The 9,745-nt window shown below is 45.3% G+C and overlaps 1 protein-coding gene across 1 annotated transcript in view; it reads right to left on the bottom strand.

Moving 5' to 3' along the window:
• The window catches only part of PTPN14 (protein tyrosine phosphatase, non-receptor type 14), a 193,447-nt gene that overhangs the window by 36,077 nt on the left and 147,625 nt on the right, over positions 1–9,745 (bottom strand). The window lies entirely within an intron of this gene.

Raw genomic sequence — 9,745 nt, 5'->3', positions numbered from 1 at the left:
GGGATATTTTCTCAAATTACTATCTCCTGTTTTCTTGGTTCACTCTTTTTAGAGTGAACCGTTATTCAGATGTTGGATGTCCTGAACTGCTCTACCTCCTGCTCCATCCCCCTTTCCATTACTTTGGTTTTTTCAGTGAAATTTTATCATCTAACCTGTCTACTAAGTTTTCCATTTCTGATATCATACAATTTAATTTCTGAAAGTTCTTGTTTATTTTCTAAATGTTCCTTTTTATAAGCAACTTATTCCTTTAAGGGGGCAATTTTTTTGTTTGTTTTTTAATTTCTGAGACTCATCGGATGGTATTTCAAGCAGGTGGCTCTCCTTGTAGAGTCTCTGTACCTTCTAGCTCACTTTGTTTTCACGGTGTGGGTCTCTGCCACTCCTACTGGGGCACTGGGCAGGGTGTCTGGGCAGTTCACATTCGAGAGTGGGACGCTGAACGCTGGTTGTGAGCACAGGAGGGGCTCGGGGACTTCATTGTTGGGTTATCTGCAGGGACTTCTGCTGGGGAATCCCAGATGACTTATCTTCAGTCTGGTCTCTTGGTCCAGTAATGTGCTTCCAATCTCCTGCCCAGAAGAGCATAACCTGGCTGCTAGGTTCTGAGAGTGGAGTGGGAATAAGACCCAACATCTAGTAGATGTTCGGTCACTCAGTCCCCGAAATGAAGTCCTGTTTTCCCTGGGGGGAGGTTCTCTTTCTGAAGCAAGAGGGGGCCATGCATAATCAGGACTAAGATGGAAAGGAAGGACTTCTCCATTCCCTAGAATACTTGACCCCATTTAAGAAACACAGACAGGGTCCCTTCTCAGTGACCTCTTCTCAACCCACCCACCAAAGTTTACATTAGAATAGGAGTCTTCAAACAGGGACAGAGAAAGGGTAAGTCCACTGCTGGTGGCAAAGCTGAAAGAGTGTTCAGAGAGAAAGAACTGGGTAAGAAGAAAGAGAACGGTCTTGGTGATTAGGGGAAGTTGAAAAGGGAAGTTATAGAAGTTATACGTTGGGAAAAGAACATAGGAGATAAAAGGGAAAGGAAAATGCTGCAGAAGGACTTCCCTGGGCACTTTGCCAGTAGATCCGTGGTGACGGGGATTCGGGGAGAGTCGTTCACCAGGATGGAGCAGCAGAAAAACACAGAAGAGACGCTCCAGGTCGCCACTCCACCCAGTATGCCGGGGACAGTGCATTGGTCAAACCTTAAGGACTCTACGTCCAATCTTGCAACAGATCGTCTTAGCCGTCTCTGTCTTAGCCATCCCGGAAGCACGCTCCCCCATGTCCATGTGCTCTGACAATATAGGAGGACTCAGGTAGCAGCCACACCTGCGTGTGTGGAGGAGGAGGGGCACACCTGCCAGGAAATGGATTGGTATTCTTCCAGTCTTGAAAACTTTTGAGGAATCACTCATGGAAAAGCCCACACTAAACAGAAGTGTTCTTCCCCAGAGAATATCAAAATTTTCACTTTACTTGATCAATAATGTCCTATACCAACCCAAAGGGACTTTCCCTGCATACTTTCCTGTCTGCTTTTTCACTTCTCTCAGAGCTGATCGTGCCACCACCCCCACTGGTGCTGCTGCTCCCACCCTCATCCTTGGGTCGCCAGGCATCATGTGCTCTGTAGGTGGTCACCTTAGTCATGAACGGATACACAAGGAAAAAGCAGCAGCACAGCTCAGTTACACCCTTCCAGCAATGAGTCAGCAGTGCCTGTCTTCCCACTCAGAGGAAGGTATGATATCCCCCTTGGTCCCACTAGAACATCCTAAAAAGTGCATCAGAACCAGGCACAGCAGATTTCAGCATTCCCTCAACCGCTCCTATTTCCCACAGTGCAGAAATACCAAAAACAACATAAGCAAATCGCCACCACAACAAAACCCCGAACTTCCAGGGATAGAGAAGTCAGTTTTTTAGAAGTGGAGGAAAGTTTACTCTGATTTTCCAATGACCCAAAATATCATGACTATATATGGGCTGCTGAAATGTAAGTGGGATGCAGATGGCTTCATAAGGCATTATTGCAAGGAAAATGGATTACAACCCTATGAAGGGCAGCCATTAGAGAAGCAAAAGAAAATTAAACAAATCTAAAAAAGAGCCATTTAGCTCTTTTTGCAAGCTGCGGCCACCCTGCTCGCTTCTCCTTGATGCACATGGGCAGTTCTCATTAAGGCAAATTGCAAACGTGCAACAGAGGGGGGACCGAACGCTGATAAAACAGCCAGCGGAGCCAGTCTGCAGTGAAACGTTTGTGCCGAAATTGCAGGCGTCTCCCAAATTGCTGAAATGTGCCATTTGCTTTTAGGTTTCTGACAAAACTCTGTTTTTTGTAAAGCTGGTCGTCAGAGACCAGAAAGTGAGTTTGGATTATGGGCTCAGCTCTATAAATGACCATGCACCATGATCCCCCCCCCAACCACACCCACTTCAGGAGGTGGATTTGGTGCAAAGGATGTGATGTGCTGTGAGAGTTTCCCAGGCATAGTTTCTGCAAAAATACCCAAGGGGCTGGAAACCCACCGTGGAGGGCCCTACAGACCTGGAGAAATAAAATTTAACTGCATGCAAGAAATGTTTCATTCTACCTCACAAACGATTATCCCTGTATCAGCTCAATGAAGAGAAAAGAGAATAAGCGTGGGGAGGAAAACTACTGGCTAGAGTCTTGTTTAACGTACACATGGCATCAGCTACTTGTCTTGCCGTAAGACTGGATATGAGCCTTGATACCTTCAAGGTGCTGAATGGGCTGGTGTGTGGTATTCGCTTAGATGGTGGTCTTATAAATGAGCTACACTGCTGAAGACCACGGGAAGCTTCAAAATTTTCTAGCTTCAAAAACAAAAGCATTTGTTTTTCCTAAAGTAAATTGGACTTGCCAACTAATGTCACGTAGCAATAAGAAGGCCAAGCCATTCTGGCCCCGCTGCTATCCACACTGGTTTTCCAAATGCCTGCGCTGTTCTGAGAAGGCTAAAACAAGGATAGGGCACAGCATGTTACCTTCACAGGGAAGATTTCCTGTCCAAATCCATCCAAACGTTCCACTTCGTTGATGTACATAAGCTCGGCTTCGGCTGGCAGGATTCCACTAAAATCAAAATAGCATCAAAGGAGGAAATGGTTAGGGACAGCCAGCGGAAGATCCTACCCTCCTGATGGCAAATTCCAGAGCTGTGGTTTAGCTCTGGCTTCTGGGAAGAGCAATCATTACCCAACTGTGACGGTACAGTGTGTTACTAAGTAATTCATTAACGTTATCCCCAGTAGCCTTTTACTTAACAGGGCATAATACGAGGAAGGTAAAGTACTGAATTAAGAGCCACTGCCCTATAAACACTAAATAATTCTTCCAAACATCCCTGTGAATAATGCTGCCTGCTTTAAAACAAAGTTATTTTGCTCCTACCTGGGAGAAATCTCAACTTGAAATAGGAAAAATTTAAAAAAAGAAAAGGTTTATTATAATACAAGGACAATATTTTGGGAGCCAAGTGGCCACATAAGAGAGCCTCGGATCATTGCAAAGATCCTCTGAGGTCGGACAGGAAAGGCGTCTGTTTTCCACCGGTACAAATCAGCCCCGAGTGGCTCTGGTATCAAGCTCTCGGTGCTTCCTTAAGTTAAAAGTCTCCCTCCTTTGCCCACCTTCTCACCCAAGGCAGCACTTTAGGTCTTCACCCTCGGCACAGGCTGCCCAGATAGGAGGGCAGTTTTCAAGGCCACATACACCTGTCTCAGAAGTTCAGAACTGAGTCAGATGATGCAAGAAACATAACTGTGTTGACTCGAGCCAGGAGTGGGGGGAAGGAAGATAAATGCCTCCTGCCCCCTGGACACCAGATAGCTGCTGGCCAGGCCGCCCTCTGCCTGCCTTACCTGTGGGCTTTGTGCTCTTGGGCTACCTTCTGGGTCAGCTCCTCCAGAACAGCCTCCTCCAGGGCCAAATCCTGTAAGAACGGAAAGCACCTAAGGTCAAGACTGTGTGGGCATTTGCTATCTCACTTGCAAACCTTAAAATCTCCCTTGTCCAGAAGATGTTTGTTCCTCATTAGACTCCCGTCCCCATCTCTCCTTTACTCCTGCAGAATTAAAGGCTGTAATTTCCAGGACTGAGTTATGATTTTTACTGTTATGACATGGCTCTCCATTATAACTTAGGTTATTTCAAGGTATATTTTGAGTCGCTACCTAAATTCTGTAGAACCCAGGAATAGCTCTGTTTTCATTTACCCTCTGCGCTATCTGCTTGCCTCTCAGATGCACTTTTTCCAGAAATGCTTTGCACGTACTTCTATATTTTTAACGAACAGGTTATAGGCCAGTGAGTTTCCAGGCTATCACCCCTTCAAAAGTTGAGCCTGGGAAGGGATGTGCGAGGCTTTTTTGTCCACCTGCACAATTCCAGGAAACCGAAGCCACAGCAGACCCATTCTGATGTTACTTTATGGTCAGGGGAACAGAGGAGGCCATAACAGCTAAAACGTCAAGAGCTCTGTGAGACAATAGGTACGTAAATCACCAGTTAGGGAACTGACCGACAGTGGATCAACCAACTGAATCACGGGGCCCTGGGACTGTGGACTCTTCCTAACTCCCCTTCAGTGATGTCATGGTGGGAGGATTTACACCATGGCAAAATGGAAATCAGGGCTTGTTAGACATTTTCCAGCAAAGTGCCATTTAGGATGGTGAGATGGTGTCTGGAGAAATAAATCCACGATGAGGAGACCAAGGCAGTTCCTGAGAGGCTGACAGATGTAGTGATTCTAGAACTCGTCTCATCCCTTTGGTGACCTGGTAAGGCCTGGGGAGGGTCAGGCCACCGGGCCAGCTGCCTCTAGCTTTCCCCGGTAGCAGATTCTACGTACCCTAGACTGGTAAGCACCAAGGTGGGCACAGGTGTGCACGTCTTCCTCTGAGCTCCAGAGGGATGTCAGGAGGGACGCTGAGTTATGGGTTGGGGCTGATGTTTCGGTGGAAATCATACTAAGTGCCTCATTCCCTTGATTCTAAAATACCAGTTATATGAAGCTTTACCTCCTATTTAACAACTTTTCATGGATGAAACACTGTCCTTAAAAATGTATACCTAAAAACTGTAAGAAACATGCCATCTCAAATCATCGAAATGTGAAAAAACAGTATTTTTTAAAACTGGAAAATGAGGCCATGACTATGTACTAGACATTCTATAGCTCTGCCAGTCCCGCTAACTCTACAGTTCCTGGGAGACCTCGGAGAAGACGAAGTGACTTATGGCCGCTCTTATTCTTCAGGTGTTAACTGAGTAATTTGCTGTTTCCCACATAGCCATCCACGGAAATGACTCTAGTCCACGAGAGGAAGTATGTGCAACATTTTCAGTTTTATGTTGTGGAGCAACAAAGATAGCACGTGGCTTAGAAACTTAGCTCTGCGTGCGTACCTAGGTACTGAGTAGTAGTAATAACCTGACATTAATTTTGAAAAGCTAATGAAAGGCAAGTGGCAACAGGATAAAATAAAGATAACTGAAGATCAAAAAGTGTTCCATTAAACCTCTGCATCCTACTTCTGAAAAAGAAAAAGCCCGAAGGTACTCCTCTGCTATTGTACTCAGCTCAGCCACCTCGGTGTGCGTCTGGGGCCTCCCTCAGGTATGCGTCCTGCCAGAGAGGCATGCGAGAGTGGCCCTGTGCGAATGAAAAACGGCAGAGTGCGTGCCTGTACACAGCCGCGCACCTGTGGCGCGTCCTGCGTACCCGACTTTGTTCTTTTCTCTGCGGAAGAAATGCCATTTAGCAAATTCAGTTGCTTTATAAGATCAAACACAGCCATTCATCCTATCTTCCCTCCCCCGCCAAAGGAATGCGCTCTGCTCTTTGAAAGCTCTTGTGGAACCAAGCAGAAAGTTTACAACCTTCCATGGCTCCCCACTGCCTGCTCGGTTAGGTCAACACCTGGGCCTGGCATTCAGGCCATTCTTCAAGGTGACTCAGACTTCCCTCGGAGCACTGCTCTCCCAAGGGCCAAAGGGCTTGGTAAACTCCTCTCAACACAAGCTGCTTTCACACCTCCATTCACACTCACGCCCACCCCTCCTGGAAGAACCGGTGTCCTGTTGCATCACATAGTGTGACATGTCACAGCATCCTTCAGGGCCATTTTCCCCATGGGGCTGTCCTATCCCCTCAGCTGGATGTAAGCCTTTCCTTCTCCTGACTAGTAATAGCGCTTCTGCTCGGCTGTGTCTCCTAGAGCCCTCCTCGTCGTCTGCCCGCTGCATTTCTTACATAGCTATGTGTACGCTCATCCTTTCTCCGTGTCTCCCTCCCTCGGTGAGATTACAGGCACCGAGGGCAGCAACTGCTCTTCACATCACAGGGCTCTTACGTAATGACAGCTTGTAAGTTCTCAATATATACTAAGTGATCAATAAATGTTCACTGAACTGAACTCACGATGCAACGTGTAAGTTTCATACCATCAAACAAGAGATTTTAATTATGCAAAGCTGGTTAGCGATCATTTATACCTTCTGCCTGTGCTGTCTGCATACGTTTCAAAATGCACAGAACAATGTTACCTGGAAAGCACACTCCTCAACATCCTAATGTTTGCATAAGATAGAGACATAATAACAACAACACAACTAAAGTTATTGAGAACGTACCCTGTGCCAAGTCAAGTACATGACATGCATTATTCTCCTTTAATGCTTACAATGGGACTAGGCTTGTTACCCACATTTTCAGATGAGAAAACTCAGGCTTAGAAAGGTGAAACAACTTGCCCACGGTGGTATAGCCAGTAAGGGCACAGCCAGGATGGGGCCACAGCACTGCTCAGCAACAGAGCCATGAAATTTCCAACCACAGGCCACGGTGCACCCAAGGATACAATGTGGCAGAGGTGAGGGCGGTGAATGTGGATGGCTGATGGCAAAAGCCTAGGAATGAATATTCACGACTCGGATACACCCGCCGACAACCATCAGCTTCTGCCGCCCCTTCGTCGGCCCTGTCCTTTCTGGGATGATGGAGTGTTCCCTGCCTGGCTTTCTCACGCAGCAGTCGATCCACACACGTGGCTACTGGGTACTTCCTCTGCAGCCAATGCAACTGAGGAACTGCATTTTTTATTTTATTTAACTTCAATTAATTTAAATTTGAACGTAAATATCTACACATGGCTGGCGGCTACCATCCTGAAGATAGCAATTTTAGAACCAAGAATAACAGTGTCAATATTTGTCTGTCCGATGGTGAGATTTACGAAGTCTATGCTGTTTAAGTATCTGATGGCCTAGAGCCCAGCGGAAACAGTCTCATTCTGAAAGAGATGCACAAAATAACTCCTTTACTACTCCACAGCACTTTAACCTGTCAAAGTATCTTATTGTCTACAAACTGACAAACACCATGCTGGTAATCACCTTTGAAAACTCTTGACGGGTACTCAAAGCTGGTCTCTTCCTAAAGTCAATGTGATAAAGGACTTTCATGAGAGTAAGATTAAAAAAAAAAAAAAAAGTGGGTAGTTATCAGCCCTCCATTATCAGCCACTCTATTTGACACAAAAATGCACGCTTTCTAAAAATCCTAAGGTTTGAGCCTCACTTTCCTCCCACTAAGTACACTGGAAAACATCCTGACTTCTGAGATGTTGATTCACGCATACTGACACTAAGCCCTAGGAGGAACTTCTATAAGTAACATGCTAATCTCTGAATGGAGTTTCAGTTAATGGGTAGAACTAGTAAAGTATAAAGACGGCAGGCACAGCAGGTAATACTGCTGTTTGCCTTTTAGGGAAGACAAATAAGGATAGAGTTATTCATGAAAAGTCAGAGACTTGTATTAATGTTATTTCTCCAGCCTCTAAGAACAAAGCAAGCTTTGGACCAATATGGATTTATCTCATGCACATAGATAATTCCAACCTTACTTATACTAATCTCTCAAAACTTAAAACCTTTGTCAACAGACACTCCACTTTCTCCCATGCAACAGCTGATAAGATGCTGAGTTTTGCCTGTTTTACTTCCAAAATATCTTTTGCTTTGTTTTCTTGTTTTAATCTCATTGCCAACACCCATATGATGTCTCTTGCCCAGACCACCATAACAGATTCCCAGCTGACCTCCTCTTAAAAATGGTCTCGTTGCTCAAATCCAGCAGCTCTCCAAGTGTGGGGTTGGCAGAACCCTGGAAGGAGACCACCATGCATTCTAATTCCTCAGGAGGTGTCAGTCTCATCTGCCACAATTCCCTTCCAGCACCCCTGAGTCAGTCAAACTGGCCGGATGCCACATTCCCAAACACCCAGGCCACCGTGCCCCTGCTGCTTCTCTCCCTGTCCAGATCATTCCTCGCTCCCTACTTTGCCTGGTAGAATCCTGCCCATCCTTTAAGACACAGTTCCCACTCCATTAGTCTTTCAGCCTTCCCTGACCCCCTCCCCAGCCAGCACACGTGACCTCTCCCCACATAAAATCCTGACCGTGCTTTATTACACTTGGCTTTGCATTCTGATTTTGCAAACTTCCTATTTACCCAACCTCACTGTAGTCTCCTTGAAAATAAGCACCATGTCTTATACAATTTCATCCCCTGGGTGCCAGTTACCCAGGTCAGTGCTTGGGGCAAAACAGTTGACCAAAAAAAAAAAAAAAATAAGTGGTGATCATAATTTCTAAAACCAAAGTCAAAATGTTGACTGGTTATAGCTCTTCTCTAAAATGGCTTTTAAAATGTTTTACTCCTTTCTCATGAAAACTCTTTTCATTTACCCTGAAGGTACCTACCAAGCAACCAACAAAAATTCTCTAGGGGTTAAAATCTAGCCTCATCCCTATTTCAATCCAGGAAGGACCATTTTTCCTCATTGAGTCTTTCTACGAGCTTTTCTGAGCACAGACTATGTGCCAGACGACAATGGACAAGACAGAGCCCCTGCTTAAGGACCACGGAGCTGACATTCTGGCCGACAATAACACATACATAAGAATGAACCATTTCAGACACAGAAGTACACACACGAAAGGTGATATAACAGGAAGTGGTTGGCAGGGTGTATCAGATAGGTGGTCAGAGAAAAGGAAGACTTCTCTGAGGAGGTGATATTTGAGTCAAGACCCGAATGACATAAATAACTGGGGTACAGTATTCCACGCAGAGGAAGCCCAAATACAAAGGCTTATGGGTGGGAACAGCTCAGCGTGTTCAGAAAGTAAGAGAGCCAGTGCACCGGTGGTAGTGAGAGACCACAGAGGGAGGGGAAGGCAGTGGCAGGGAAGTGCCTTTTTAAAAATTTTTAATTGACAAATAATAATTATACATATTTATGGGGTACAATGTGATGTTTAAATACATGTATACATTGTGGAATGAGAAAATCGGGCTAATTAACATATCTATCGCCTTACACGTTTATTATTTCTTTGTGGTAAAAACATTTAAAATCAACTCCTTTAGCAATTTTAAAATATATCTTTTTTTTTTGTTTTTTTTTTTTTGAGATGAGATCACACTCTGTCTCCCAGGCTGCAATGCAGTAGCACAATCATAGCTCCCCAGAGCCTGGAACTGCTGGGCTCAACGATCCTCTAGCCTCAGCCTCCCGAGTAGCTGAGACTACGCACCTGCCACCACGACCAGCTTATATAATTATTAATATAGCCACCTCGCTGTGCAATAAATCACCAGAACACATTCCTCCTGTCTAACTGAAACTCTGTATCATTTGA

The sequence above is a fragment of the Propithecus coquereli genome, unplaced genomic scaffold (genome assembly GCF_000956105.1).
Source record: "Propithecus coquereli isolate 6110/MARCELLA unplaced genomic scaffold, Pcoq_1.0 Scaffold129, whole genome shotgun sequence".
NCBI classification, from domain to species: Eukaryota; Metazoa; Chordata; class Mammalia; order Primates; family Indriidae; genus Propithecus; species Propithecus coquereli.
This window is presented reverse-complemented; position numbering and strand designations above follow the sequence as displayed.